A 15,908-nucleotide genomic window follows, 5' to 3' on the forward strand; every position below is an offset into this window, starting at 1 on the left:
ATGTTGCAATAAAAGTTTGTGCCTTTGATGTGGTTTCTGGTTTGTTGATGTAAGCGATTATGATTACACGTGTTGCACAGTTTTTCACATGGCGGAATGCATTTATTCTCAGTATCAATGATATGGTGACTTTAATTAGATAGTGAGGGGCTTTCCCCCAAGGAATGTAAAATGTTTTCTGTTGATATTGCATGGAACCTGAGTAATATATATCGTACATAGTTTCACTCTCTGGAGACTTTTTCAAGTGTGGAATTTTTTCAAGCGTAAAAATTTGTCTTTTATCATAAGTCTGAGCTATTTAAGTCACATTTAAAAAGATGAAAGCACTGGCTTGAGGGGCATGGAGGTGGTATGGAGTAGCATGGGTGACCTGAGGGTGCATGGAGGCCACATGGGGAGGCATAGAGGTGGCATTGAGTGGTGTGGATGATCTGAGTGGGCATTGACTGCTATGTGGGTAGGCGTGTCGATGAGGGACATGATGGATGAGGTTTGGGGGCCTTTATACATTTTTGGTAACTGGCATACTATATTGGAGAACTGAGATGGGTCTTCTAATTAGCCCACCTCTGCACCAAAACTGGTTCACAACATGAAAACCGCACTGCAAACTTGACCCCAGTGTGAAAAGACAAAACTGGTTTGTGAAGTCACACATAGGTCGGACATGTAATGTACGAGCCAGAAAAGTGCATAGGTCGGGTTTTCCCAAACCCAGAGGAAGGTTCAACCCAAAGAATCAATTAAGGCCGAATTAGAACCATCAGGAGATTATTGAGGGGTGGATTTTAAGATCCTAGGTATGTTTGATATGTCAAAATAAGAATAAGCTTGGTTAGGGTTAAAACAAATTGGGCTGCTGATCCCAAATATTTCCACAGAGTGAAGAAGGCCTATACAATGCCCATTTATAAGTTAAAAAAGCAGTTGAGATTTAAGATAGGTAATTCACATAGTGACCAGCATGAAAGGTATTCCTGTCAGTTCTGTAGAAGGATCAGACCTAGTCAGTTTATTCAGCTTTTCTGTTTTTATTTCAGAATTCCAGTATCCACAGTATTTTGATTTTATTATTATGAAAGGTACATGTTTTGTCTTGGGTTTGGGCCTTGATGTTTTTTTTAGGGTTTTCCTATTGCCTTAAGAATGCTACCATGAATTGTTACTTGTGAAAGCCATTTTTGTTTATTTACTTATGTATATACATCTCAATCCTCTACAGCAACCAGATCTCAGTCTTTTAGTCATGTGACACTGCATCACAGTTACATCAGTATCAAGTCCTTTACTAGTCTTTTACCCAGAAGCAAAGTGTCCAGGAGAGTCACAACAGCTCTACATACAAACCTCTGTCACTTTGACATCTCAGCTAAGGATAACATCATCTTTCCAGAGGAAAGTGAAGAAAAAACAGTTCAGCCATGTTTACTCATAAAAACAGAGCCATAGAGCTTCTGGAAATATTTCTAAATCTAAACATATAGGGTAGAAGTTGTGTCCACTTTTTGGGTGTAAAAAGGCCCAAAACGTGCCTCACGGGTATTGGTCGTCCTACTAAAATAATGGGACTCATTTTTAGGCATCCAATAAAAAGATTCAAGAAATCTCAAAATTGCTAACCTGCTAGACAGCACTCACCCCTGTGGCAAGGGAGAATCACAGTCTTAAGCTAAGCTTCCTGAAATCAAAGCTATCTGTGTTTTTGTGCCTTTGCGATGCAAGGCTCTTTGTAAAGGCCGGTGCAGACTCGATGGGCCGAATGGCCTCCTTCCGCACTGTAAATTCTATGATTCTATAATTCTATGAAATGCCTCCTGTGGTGACATGAAATCTGTTGACTGATTATTGATGCGTTTATCCATCCTGGGTTCCAATTATTCTGTTAGGTAAAATTATGACACCTCAGGGCAGCACAGTGACGCAGTGGTTAACACTGCTGCCTCATGCTGGCGAGGTCCCAGGTTCAGTCCCGGCTCTGGGTCACTGTCCGTGTGGACTTGGCACATTCTCCCCGTGTTTGCATGGGTTTCACCCCCACAACCCAAAGATGCGCAGCGTAGATGGATTGGCCATGTTAAATTGTCCCTTAATTGGAAAAAATGAATTGGGTGCTCTAAATTTAAATTTAAAAATAATTACGGCACCTCCATGTATCTTTGTCGGACAAGGAATTTTTATCAGTATCGATGTTACTGCATTTACATAGGAAATTAGATTAAAGCCAATGCATTGTGTTTCTTGTGTCAGTAAACACCATAGCTTGCCTTTTTTCTGTACAAAGATCCCCACCTCCAAACCTTTGGCAGACAGAGCTGCAGGAAAACAGAAAAAATATCTTTCTGTCTGCGTTGTTAAAAGCTGTGCATCCTTGCAAGTAATACCGATGTGAATAACGATTACCCGTGTTTAAGTTTAAACTCTTGTTTGAGAGAATTTCTTTGACAATCCAATATTGATAGCTAAAGCAGATGTTAAGCTCCTTTCGGATATAAATGAACAGCCTCACACTCATTGATGGACCCCTTTTGAAAAAATTCAGCAAATACAACAGGCTTGACCCACTCAGGCTCCTGCAGTTACCAACAAAACATTACGTTGGAAAGGAGGGGAGATATATGGGGCAACAATACAAAATATAAAGCAGAATTAGCCTAAGTGTCAGGAAGTATCATTGACCTCTTGAGGACATTGATTCTGAGGACATTGTCATAATATACATCTATGTATACAATCGAGTGCAGACAGGCAGTGATTGACACACAGGATGACCAGTAAGCACACAGAACAGAGCAGCCAATCATAGAACATAGAACATAGAACAATACAGCGCAGTACAGGCCCTTCGGCCCACGATGTTGCACCGAAACAAAAGCCATCTAACCTACACTATGCCATTATCATCCATATGTTTATCCAATAAACTTTTAAATGCCCTCAATGTTGGCGAGTTCACTACTGTAGCAGGTAGGGCATTCCACGGCCTCACTACTCTTTGCGTAAAGAACCTACCTCTGATCTCTGTCCTATATCTATTACCCCTCAGTTTAAAGTTATGTCCCCTCGTGCCAGCCATATCCATCCACGGGAGAAGGCTCTCACTGTCCACCCTATCCAACCCCCTGATCATTTTGTATGCCTCTATTAAGTCTCCTCTTAACCTTCTTCTCTCCAACGAAAACAACCTCAAGTCCGTCAGCCTTTCCTCATAAGATTTTCCCTCCATACCAGGCAACATCCTGGTAAATCTCCTCTGCACCCGCTCCAAAGCCTCCACGTCCTTCCTATAATGCGGTGACCAGAACTGTACGCAATACTCCAAATGCGGCCGTACCAGAGTTCTGTACAGCTGCAACATGACCTCCCGACTCCGGAACTCAATCCCTCTACCAATAAAGGCCAACACTCCATAGGCCTTCTTCACAACCCTATCAACCTGGGTGGCAACTTTCAGGGATCTATGTACATGGACACCTAGATCCCTCTGCTCATCCACACTTTCAAGAACTTTACCATTCGCCAAATATTCCGCATTCCTGTTATTCCTTCCAAAGTGAATCACCTCACACTTCTCTACATTAAACTCCATTTGCCACCTCTCAGCCCAGCTCTGCAGCTTATCTATATCCCTCTGTAACCTGCTACATCCTTCCACACTATCGACAACACCACCGACTTTAGTATCGTCTGCAAATTTACTCACCCACCCTTCTGCGCCTTCCTCTAGGTCATTGATAAAAATGACAAACAGCAACGGCCCCAGAACAGATCCTTGTGGTACTCCACTTGTGACTGTACTCCATTCTGAACATTTCCCATCAACCACCACCCTCTGTCTTCTTTCAGCTAGCCAATTTCTGATCCACATCTCTAAATCACCCTCAATCCCCAGCCTCCGTATTTTTTGCAATAGCCTACCGTGGGGAACCTTATCAAACGCTTTGTTGAAATCCATATACACCACATCAACTGCTCTACCCTCGTCTACCTGTTCAGTCACCTTCTCAAAGAACTCAATAAGGTTTGTGAGGCATGACCTACCCTCCACAAAGCCATGCTGACTATCCCTGATCATATTATTCCTATCTAGATGATTATAAATCTTGTCTCTTATAATCCCCTCCAAGACTTTACCCACTACAGACGTGAGGCTCACCGGCCTATAGTTGCCGGGGTTGTCTCTGCTCCCCTTTTTGAACAAAGGGACCACATTTGCTGTCCTCCAGTCCTCTGGCACTATTCCTGTAGCCAATGATGACATAAAAATCAAAGCCAAAGGTCCAGCAATCTCTTCCCTGGCCTCCCATAGAATCCTAGGATAAATCCCATCAGGTCCCGGGGACTTATCTATTTTCAGCCTGTCCAGAATTGCCAACACCTCTTCCCTACGTACCTCAATGCCATCTATTCTATTAGCCTGGGGCTCAGCATTCTCCTCCACAACATTATCTTTTTCCTGAGTGAATACTGATGAAAAATATTCATTTAGTATCTCGCCTATCTCTTCAGACTCCACACACAATTTCCCATCCCTGTCCTTGACTGGTCCTACTCTTTCCCTAGTCATTCGCTTATTCCTGACATACCTATAGAAAGCTTTTGGGTTTTCCTTGATCCTTCCTGCCAAATACTTCTCATGTCCCCTCCTTGCTCGTCTTAGCTCTCTCTTTAGATCCTTCCTCGCTACCTTGTAACTATCCATCGCCCCAACCGAAACTTCACACTTCATCTTCACATAGGCCTCCTTCTTCCTCTTAACAAGAGATTCCACTTCCTTGGTAAACCACGGTTCCCTCGCTCGACGCCTTCCTCCCTGTCTGACCGGTACATACTTATCAAGAACACGCAGTAGCTGATCCTTGAACAAGCCCCACTTATCCAGTGTGCCCAACACTTGCAGCCTACTTCTCCACCTTATCCCCCCCAAGTCACGTCTAATGGCATCATAATTGCCCTTCCCCCAGCTATAACTCTTGCCCTGCGGTGTATACTTATCCCTTTCCATCATTAACGTAAACGTCATCGAATTGTGGTCACTGTCCCCAAAGTGCTCTCCTACCTCCAAATCCAACACCTGGCCTGGTTCATTACCCAAAACCAAATCCAACGTGGCCTCGCCTCTTGTTGGCCTGTCAACATATTGTTTCAGGAAACCCTCCTGCACACACTGTACAAAAAACGACCCATCTATTGTACTCGAACTATATCTTTTCCAGTCAATATTTGGAAAGTTAAAGTCTCCCATAATAACTACCCTGTTACTTTCGCTCATATCCAGAATCATCTTCGCCATCCTTTCCTCTACATCCCTAGAACTATTAGGAGGCCTATAAAAAACTCCCAACAGGGTGACCTCTCCTTTCCTGTTTCTAACTTCAGCCAATACTACCTCGGAAGAGTCCCCATCTAGCATCCTCTCCGCCACCGTAATACTGCTCTTGACTAGCAGCGCCACACCTCCCCCTCTTTTGCCTCCTTCTCTGAGCTTACTAAAACACCTAAACCCCGGAACCTGCAACATCCATTCCTGTCCCTGCTCTATCCATGTCTCCGAAATGGCCACAACATCGAAGTCCCAGGTACCAACCCACGCTGCCAGTTCCCCTACCTTGTTTCGTATACTCCTGGCATTGAAGTAGACACACTTCAAACCACCTACCTGAACGCTGGCCCCCTCCTGCGACGTCAAATCTGTGCTCCTGACCTCTATACTCTCATTCTCCCTTACCCTAAAACTACAATCCAGGTTCCCATGCCCCTGCTGCATTAGTTTAAACCCCCCCAAAGAGCACTAACAAATCTCCCCCCCAGGATATTTGTGCCCCTCAGGTTCAGATGTAGACCATCCTGTCTGTAGAGGTCCCACCTTCCCCAGAAAGAGCCCCAGTTATCCAAAAATCTGAAACCCTCCCGCCTGCACCATCCCTGTAGCCACGTGTTTAAATGCTCTCTCTCCCTATTCCAATCACCAGACAGGACACGACCACTATAAAGCCAGAGGGCACCAATTTTCCTGCTCTCTTGTGACCCAGCCTCTGAGACAGTCAGAGTTCTTGAGCTGGCCAGTGCAAACACCATGTGGTAGCTAGTAAGTCTGGTTAGGCTAGTATCAGGTCTCCAGTCAAGTCAGCATAGTGTCAACCCACAGTTGAACATGTATAATAGTTTAGATGTTGAATAAAATCGTGTTGCATCTCATCAAGTGTTGGAGGTCTGTCTCTCGCTACATTGCATTAAGTGCAGTCCACATCGACCCAGCCTACCCAACACATCATGGTACCAGTGAGTGATGCTGAAAATTGACGGACCTACCTTGAGTGAATCAGCGTTAACCAGCAAACAGCCATCCGGTGACATGGAAAACGTCCACCCTCCTCCACAGCTCCTCATTGCCGGCAACCTCGGTGCAAATTGGAAGTTCCCCAATATTGACTGGGACTCACTTAGTGCCAGGGGCTTAGACGGGGCGGAGTTTGTAAGGAGCATCCAGGAGGGCTTCTTAAAACAATATGTAGACAGTCCAACTAGGGAAGGGGCGGTACTGGATCTGGTATTGGGGAATGAGCCCGGCCAGGTGGTAGATGTTTCAGGGGAGCATTTCGGTAACAGTGACCACAATTCAGTAAGTTTTAAAGTACTGGTGGACAAGGATAAGAGTGGTCCGAGGATGAATGTGCTAAATTGGGGGAAGGCTAATTATAACAATATTAGGCGGGAACTGAAGAACATAGATTGGGGGCGGATGTTTGAGGGCAAATCAACATCTGGCATGTGGGAGGCTTTCGAGTGGCAGTTGAAAGGAATACAGGACCGGCATGTTCCTGTGAGGAAGAAAGATAAATACGGCAATTTTCGGGAACCTTGGATGACGAGTGATATTGTAGGCCTCGTCAAAAAGAAAAAGGAGGCATTTGTCAGGGCTAAAAGGCTGGGAACAGACGAAGCCTGCGTGGAATATAAGGAAAGTAGGAAGGAACTTAAGCAAGGAGTCAGGAGGGCTAGAAGGGGTCACGAAAAGTCATTGGCAAATAGGGTTAAGGAAAATCCCAAGGCTTTTTACACGTACATAAAAAGCAAGAGGGTAGCCACGGAAAGGGTTGGCCCACTGAAGGATAGGCAAGGGAATCTATGTGTGGAGCCAGAGGAAATGGGCGAGGTACTAAATGAATACTTTGCCTCAGTATTCACCAAATGAAGGAATTGGTAGATGTTGAGTCTGGAGAAGGGGGTGTAGATAGCCTGGGTCACATTGTGATCCAAAAAGACGAGGTGTTGGGTGTCTTAAAAAATATTAAGGTAGATAAGTCCCCAGGGCCTGATGGGATCTACCCCAGAATACTGAAGGAGGCTGGAGAGGAAATTGCTGAGGCCTTGACAGAAATCTTTGGATCCTCGCTGTCTTCAGGGGATGTCCCGGAGGACTGGAGAATAGCCAATGTTGTTCCTCTGTTTAAGAAGGGTAGCAAGGATAATCCCGGGAACTACAGGCCGGTGAGCCTTACTTCAGTGGTAGGGAAATTACTGGAGAGAATTCTTCGAGACAGGATCTACTCCCATTTGGAAGCAAATGGACGTATTAGTGAGAGGCAGCACGGTTTTGTGAAGGGGAGGTCGTGTCTCACTAACTTGATAGAGTTTTTCGAGGAGGTCACTAAGATGATTGATGCAGGTAGGGCAGTAGATGTTGTCTATATGGACTTCAGTAAGGCCTTTGACAAGGTCCCTCATGATAGACTATTACAAAAGGTGAAGTCACATGGGATCAGGGGTGAGCTGGCAAGGTGGATACAGAACTGGCTAGGCCATAGACGGCAGAGAGTAGCAATGGAGGGATGCTTTTCTAATTGGAGGGCTGTGACCAGTGGTGTTCCACAGGGATCAGTGCTGGGACCTTTGCTCTTTGTAGTATATATAAATGATTTGGAGGAAAATGTAACTGGTCTGATTAGTAAGTTTGCAGACGACACAAAGGTTGGTGGAATTGCGGATAGCGATGAGGACAGTCGGAGGATACAGCAGGATATAGATTGTCTGGAGACTTGGGCGGAGAGATGGCAGATGGAGTTTAATCCGGACAAATGTGAGGTAATGCATTTTGGAAGGTCTAATGCAGGAAGGGAATATACAGTGAATGGTAGAACCCTCAAGAGTATTGAAAGTCAAAGAGATCTAGGAGTACAGGTCCACAGGTCATTGAAAGGGGCAACACAGGTGGAGAAGGTAGTCAAGAAGGCATACGGCATGCTTGCCTTCATTGGCCGGGGCATTGAGTATAAGAATTGGCAAGTCATGTTGCAGCTGTATAGAACCTTAGTTAGGCCACACTTGGAGTATAGTGTTCAATTCTGGTCGCCACACTACCAGGAGGATGTGGAGGCTTTAGAGAGGGTGCAGAAGAGATTTACCAGAATGTTGCCTGGTATGGAGGGCATTAGCTATGAGGAGCGGTTGAATAAACTCGGTTTGTTCTCACTGGAACGAAGGAGGTTGAGGGGAGACCTGATAGAGGTATACAAAATTATGAGGGGCATAGACAGAGTGGATAGTCAGAGGCTTTTCCCCAGGGTAGAGGGGTCAATTACTAGGGGGCATAGGTTTAAGGTGAGAGGGGCAAGGTTTAGAGTAGATGTACGAGGCAAGTTTTTTACGCAGAGGGTAGTGGGTGCCTGGAACTCGCTACCGGAGGAGGTAGTGGAAGCAGGGACGATAGGGACATTTAAGGGGCATCTTGACAAATATATGAATAGGATGGGAATAGAAGGATATGGACCCCGGAAGTGTAGAAGGTTGTAGTTTAGTCGGGCAGCATGGTCGGCACGGGCTTGGAGGGCCGAAGGGCCTGTTCCTGTGCTGTACATTTCTTTGTTCTTTGTTCTTTGTTTGTTCTTCAAACAAAAGTTCCAACTCTATCTCAAAGCCACTGACCTCGAGGCCGCATCGGATGCCAGGAAGATCGCACTATTCCTCTCCACAGCCGGGGACCACGCCATCCACATCTACAAATCCCTTACATTCGCTGAAGGCGAAGACAAGACAAAATTTAAAACAGTCCTGCTGAAGTTCGACAGCCACTGCGACATTGAGGTGAATGAGAGCTTTGAACGGTACGTTTTCCAGCCAAGCCTTCAGGGTAAGGATGAACCTTTTAAATCCTTCCTGACCCATCTCGCATCCTCGCGCCGTCATGTAACTCTGACTCGACCACTGATTCCATGATCCGGGATCAGATCGTTTTCGGGGTCCACTCCGATTCCCTTCGCCAGCAGCTCCTGAAAGTCAAGCAGCTCACCCTCACCATCGCTATCGAAACGTGCGTTCTCCACGAACATGCTAGCAATCGATACTCCCACAACAGGGCGGCAGAAACGGCAAAGCTAACCTCCCACGAGGCGGAACGGGTGTAGGCCATCGCACAAATGCAGGGTCTAAGTATCGACGAGAGTGGCCATTTTGTGCGCTTCTTCCGGGCCCCTGCGCATGCGCGCCATGACCGAGGGGACGGCGAGACCGACGACCAGACTGCGCAAGTGCGTACGTCGTTCGACCGCACTGCGCATGCATGATGGCGCACGGAACACGCTGACGTTGGCGTCATGACGTGTCCGAATTGTGGCTCTGCCCATTTAAAGCGGCAATGTCCGGCAGAATTACGATGGTGTCTACAGTGTGGCAAGCTTGGCCACTACGCAGCCCTTTGCAGATCTGCTCCACTGCCCAGCATCCAGCGATCACAGCCACGGCGCAGAAGTGTCCGTTCAATACAGCAGGTCATGCCAGACTCCGACCCCGACAGCCCAACAGGTCCTGATGCTGAGTGCCTCAAATCTCCATACCGGGTGGGCATCATTACAAAGCATGCGCTGCCTTCCTCCAAGACAGCGACGCACCTCCTGATCCTCAGCGTGGATCCCGACGCTGAGTGGTGTGCTGTCCTCACAGTCAACAAGGCTCGCATTCCGTTCAAACTGGACACCGGCGCAGCGGCGAACCTCATCTCGAAATCCGATCTTGACACCATCCGTGTCAGACCAAGCATTCTTCCACCAGCCTGCCAGCTCCTTGACTACAATGGCAATGCCATAGCTGCCAGTTGCTCATGCCAACTCGGAGTTTCCAATAAGTAATTTAAAGAGACACTGCGATTTGAGATCGTGGGACCCGACAGAGCATCCCTGATCGGTGCTCGGGCCTGCAAACTCCTGAACTTTGTTCTGCGAGTCCACACCATGTCATCCTCACAGGCGACAGCCTCACCTGATGAGAACTTCCAGGCTGAAATTGATGACATCATCACGCAGTACCACAGTGTGTTTGACGGAATGGGCACACTCCCGTACCGATACAAAATCCTGCTCAAACCAAACGTCACCCCCGTGATCCACGCACCACGTTGGGTACCGGCACCCCTCAAGGACCTCCTCAAGCAGCAGTTACAGGACCTCCAGGACCAGGGCATCATATCAAAGGTCACAGAACCCACGGACTGGGTCAGCTCCATGGTCTGCGTCAAGAAGCCGTCAGGGGAGCTTCGAATCTGCATCGACCCCAAGGATCTAATCCGCAACATCATGAGGGAACATTACCCGATACCAAAACGAGAAGAGTTTATCAGCGAGATGGCTCATTCCAAACTCTTTACGAAGCTGGACCCCTCCAAGTGGTTCTGGCAAATACAGCTGGATGCATCCAGTCGCAAGCTGTGCACATTCAATACCCCGTTCGGTCGCTACTGCTACAACTGGATGCCTTTTGGCATCATCTCTGCCTCAGAGGTATTTCACCGCATCATGGAACAGATGATGGAGGGTATCGAGGGGGTGCGCGTGTATGTTGATGATGTCATAATCTGGTCCACAACTCCTCAGGAACACATCGATCGCCTCAAGCAGGTATTCCACAGAATCCATGAGCATAGCCTCCGACTCCACAGAGCCAAGTGCTCGTTCGGTCAATCAGAAATCAAATTTCTTGGTGACCACATCTCGCAGCAAGGTGTGCGGCCAGATGCTGACAAGGCCCCGGTGATCAGCGCCATGAAGACCCCAGGGGACAAGAAGGCGGTCCTCCGCGTTCTAGGGATGGTCAACTTCCTCGGGAAGTTCATTCCCAACATGGCGTCACACACCACAGCCCTCTGCCATCTCGTCAAAAATTCGACGGAATTCCAGTGGCTGCCCGCTCATGAGAACGAATGGCGTGAGCTGAGGGCAAAACTCACCACAGCCCCGGATCTGGCATTCTTCGACCCTACCAAGGAGACCAAAATATCCACTGACGCGAGCCAGGACGGTATTGGGGTGGTGCTCCTGCAACGGGATGACTCCTCCTCATGGGCCCCAGTTGCGTATGCCTCCAGAGCCATGACGCCCACTGAGCAACGGTACATTCAGATTGAGAAGGGATGCCTGGGCCTCCTAACGGGAATCGACAAATTTCACGACTATGTGTATGGCCTCCCAAAATTCACAGTTGAGATGGACCACAGGCCATTAGTTCACATAATCCAGAAGGATTTAAATGACATGACGCCTCGGTTACAACAAATCCTTCTCAAGCTACGCCGCTATGACTTTGAACTTGTCTACATGCCAGGCAAAGAAGTCATTGTTGCAGATGCCCTTCCCAGGTCTATCACCACACCGTGTGAACAAACTGACTTTGTCTGCCAAATTGATGCGCAGGTGCAATTGTGTACCTCCAACCTTCCGGCCTCTGATGAGAGGGTCATCCAAATTCGTGAGGAAACGGCCAAGGATCCTCTGCTACAGCGTGTGATGCAGCACCTCATGAATGGCTGGCAGAAGGGAGAGTGTCTCCAGTTTTACAACGTCAAGGACGACCTGATGGTGGTGGACAGCATCTTCATGAAGCTCGATAGGATTGTGATTCCGCAGAGCATGCGAGCTATGGTGCTCGGCAAACTCCATGAGGGTCACCTGGGGGTCAAGAAATGTTGACGTAGCAACATGAGATAGTGATCTCCCCATGGTCCAAAGTCAGTGTCGACCTTTTCCACGCCAAGAGGCGTGACTGTGTCCTCCTGGTCAACTACTTCTCCAGTTACCCAGAAGTGGTGAAACTGTCCGACCTCACGTCGAAGGCAGTGATTAAAGCATGCAAAGAAACGTTTGCCAGGCATGGGATACCGCTCACGGTGATGAGTGACAACGGTCCCTGTTTTTACAGCCAGGAATGGTCTGATTTTGCCCGCCTATACAACTTCCGTCACGTAACCTCCAGCCCCCACTACCCGCAGTCAAACGGGAAGGCTGAAAAAGGGATCCATATTGTTGAGATTACTATGCAAGGCTGCAGACTCAGGCTCCGACTTCAACCTGGCGCTGCTGGCATACAGAGCATCCCCGCTGTCCACTGGGTTGACTCCCGCGCAGATGCTCATGAATCGCACTCTGCGAACCTCGGTTCCAGACCTTGACCACATCACGGTCATGCAAAAGATGCAGCTGTCTCGGCCCAACAGAAATCAGCAGACGACGCTCATGCCACGGATCTATATCATAGAATTTACAGTACAGAAGGAGGCCATTCGGCCCATCGAGTCGGCACCGGCTCTTGGAAGGAGCACCCTACCCAGGCCCACGTCGCCACCCTATCCCCATAACCCTGTAACCCCACCCAACACTAAGGGCAATATTGGACACTAAGGGCAATTTAGCATGGCCAATCCACCTAACCCGCACATCTTTGGACTGTGGGAGGAAACCGGAGCACCCGGAGGAAACCCACGCGCACACGGGGAGAACGTGCAGACTCCTCACAGACAGTGACCCAAGCTGGGAATCGAACCTGGGACCCTGGAGCTGTGAAGCAATTGTGCTAACCAATATGCTACCATGCTGCGTCTCCCCGAGCTGGTCCCAACTGATCGTGTTCGTGTGCAGTTGCCTGACGGCGGCTGGTCCGCCACAGCTGTGGTGGTCAAGCAAGTAGCCCCGAGATCGTTCCTCGTCCGCCTGGTTGATGGCTCCTTCCTACGACGCAACAGACGGGCGCTGCGCAGAGGTCCACGCCCGCCACCTAACCATGATGTCTCCCCTCACACAATGCTTCCTCCGGACGTGCCCTACCACGAGGCCACCGATCTACCAGCAATCCTGCCGACCTCTGCGACAACCGCATTGGTGGCGGTCCCGCCTATCCAATTGCAGGCGGCCCCTGATCCACCCTTGAGGCGATCAACCAGAATTCATCGCCCGCCACAGAGACTAAACTTATAGACTGAACGTTTGCACAACTGTGTTACCTTATCGTTTTGACCTCTGTAAATATTGTTTTTACCGTTTCATCTGCCCTATATCTGCACTAGCGACACGTTCCTATGTACATAAGTTCATTTTAGCACATATACACACCCACACACATGTACCTTAATATTTATTATCTAAACACAAACAGTAAAAAAAAAGGGAGGAGATATCATAATATACATCTATGTACACAATGGAGTGCAGACAGGCAGTGATTGACACACAGGATGACCAGTAAGCACACAGAACAGAGCAGCCAATCACCAGACAGGACACGACCACGATAAAGCCAGAGGGCACCAATTTTCCTGTTCTCTCAGGACCCAGCCTCTGAGACAGTCAGAGTTAGTGAGCTGGCCAGTGCAAACACCATGTGGTAGCTAGTAAGTCTGGTTAGGCTAGTATCAGGTCTCCAATCAAGTCAGCATCGTGTCAACCCACAGTTGAACATGTATAATAGTTTAGATGTTGAATAAAATCGCGTTGCATCTTATCAAGTGTTGGAGGTCTGTCTCTCGCTACATTGCATTAAGTGGAGTGCACATCGACCCAGCCTACCCCAGACATCAGACATGTGGTAAGCATGGATACACCGCAGATCTGAAAAAGAGTGTTGGATCAATTCCCACTATGAGATGCAACCACACTGGGATTCAGCAAACTATTATATTACTCCAAATGCGTCATATAAATGCTTAATACTTCATCAAATAACCATTTAAAATTTATAATAATAATCTTTATTAGTGCCACAAGTAGGCTTACATTAACACTGCAATGAAGTTACTGTGAAAAGCCCCTAGTCGCCACATTCCAGCGCCTGTTCGGGTACACAGAGGGAGAATTCGGAATGTCCAATTAGTCTCTTTCGGGTCTTGTGTGTGGAAACCGGAGCGCCCCGAGGGAACCCACGCAGACATTAGGAGAACGTGCTGACTCCTCACAGACAGTGACCCAAGCCAGGAATCGAACCTGGGACCCTGCTGTGAAGCAACAGTGCTAACCACTGTGCTACCGTGCCGCCCAATGACTTGTTACACCTAGAAATTCTAAGATGCCCATATTCGGTTTCCCACGTCAATCAGTTAAAATTGTATTAATGTGTACGGAACAAAGCCTGTTTTAACGTGTAAAAGTAACTGAGTGAATGAATTACCTCTTTAAAAATTAAAAGGAATGCCATGTGATGAAGTCACAAATTATGGGCGCGATTTAACTAAATGGAAACAAAGTCCCATAGTGAGCGCATTTAGCCGCCTCTTTCCTGGCGCTGAGAAATGCTCCGCTATTTAACGCACCCTTGGTTAGATACAGGGCCTCCGCGGGAAACGTGCATCCAAGGCTGCACATAGCCCTGTTTTCTGCACTGAGGAGCTCCGCTCACCAAAACTCCTCGGTGTAGCAAGAGATCAGGAGCCCGTCGATGCAATCCCCAAGCCCCCCCACCCCAGCCCCAACTCACTATGAGGGGGTCCCCAGCCCCACCCCCACGCAGGGCATCCCAGCCCAAAAGCCGCCATGCAAAAAATGCCAGCTTGGCAGTGCCATTCTGGTACCTTGGCAGTGCACCTGCAAGCTGCCAGTGCCAGCCAGGCACATTGACAGTACCAGGCTGGCATCCAGGTGGCACTGCCAGGGTGACACCCCGCCCAAAGGCAAGCACCTGTGGGCCTCTGATCCCTTGGGGGACCCCAATGAGTGCCGTTCCGGCTGGTCCCCATTTGTGGAGACCAGCACTGAACAGCATTTGCCTGAGACCTCTGAGGTGAAAGGGATAGATCTCAATGCTTTGGGTGCCTCAGGAAACTGCATATTAAAGTGCGACTAGCTGTCTCGCTCTAATATGCAAGTTTGCCAAAAGGTGATCAAGCTCACAATGGGTGGGATTCACGTCGCAATGTCTCCCAGCTTCTATCGGCCACTTTGCGCGCACGCGCTGACTTTCAGGCGTAGCGTGGCCATTCGCTCATAGATCATAGAATTTACAGTGCAGAAGGAGGCCATTCGGCCCATCGAGTCTGCACCGGCTCTTGGAAAGAGCACCCCACCCAAGGTCAACACTCAACACCTCCACCCTATCCCAGTAACCTCACCCAACATTAAGGGTAATTTTGGACACTAAGCGCAATTTATCATGGCCAATCCACCTAACCTGCACATCTTTGGACTGTGGGAGGAAACCGGAGCACCCGGAGGAAACCCACGCACACACGGGGAGGATGTGCAGACTCCGCACAGACAGTGACCCAAGCCGGAATCGAACCTGGGACCCTGGAGCTGTTATGCAATTGTGCTATCCACAATGCTACCGTGCTGCCCATCGCGCCTTCTGTTTCGTTGACATTTTGGAATAGCACATCTAACATCATGGCTGTGCTGAACTGTAAAGTATGTAAATAATTAATTACACCCTGTTAATCGCTCTTGTTACATAGGTAATGTCCTTCAGGGAAGGAAATCTGTCACCTTTACCTGGTCTGGCCTGCATATGATTCCAGATCCACAGCAATGTTGTTGACTCTTAAAATGCTCCCACATGGGCATGAGGGATGGGCAATAAATGCTGGTCCACATCCCATGAAAGAATTTTATGGGATTTTAAAAAACCTCAGTCTGGTCAGCGTGACCCCCAAGCTTCCC

Source organism: Scyliorhinus torazame, chromosome 4, assembly GCF_047496885.1.
Source record: "Scyliorhinus torazame isolate Kashiwa2021f chromosome 4, sScyTor2.1, whole genome shotgun sequence".
Classification (NCBI taxonomy): domain Eukaryota; kingdom Metazoa; phylum Chordata; class Chondrichthyes; order Carcharhiniformes; family Scyliorhinidae; genus Scyliorhinus; species Scyliorhinus torazame.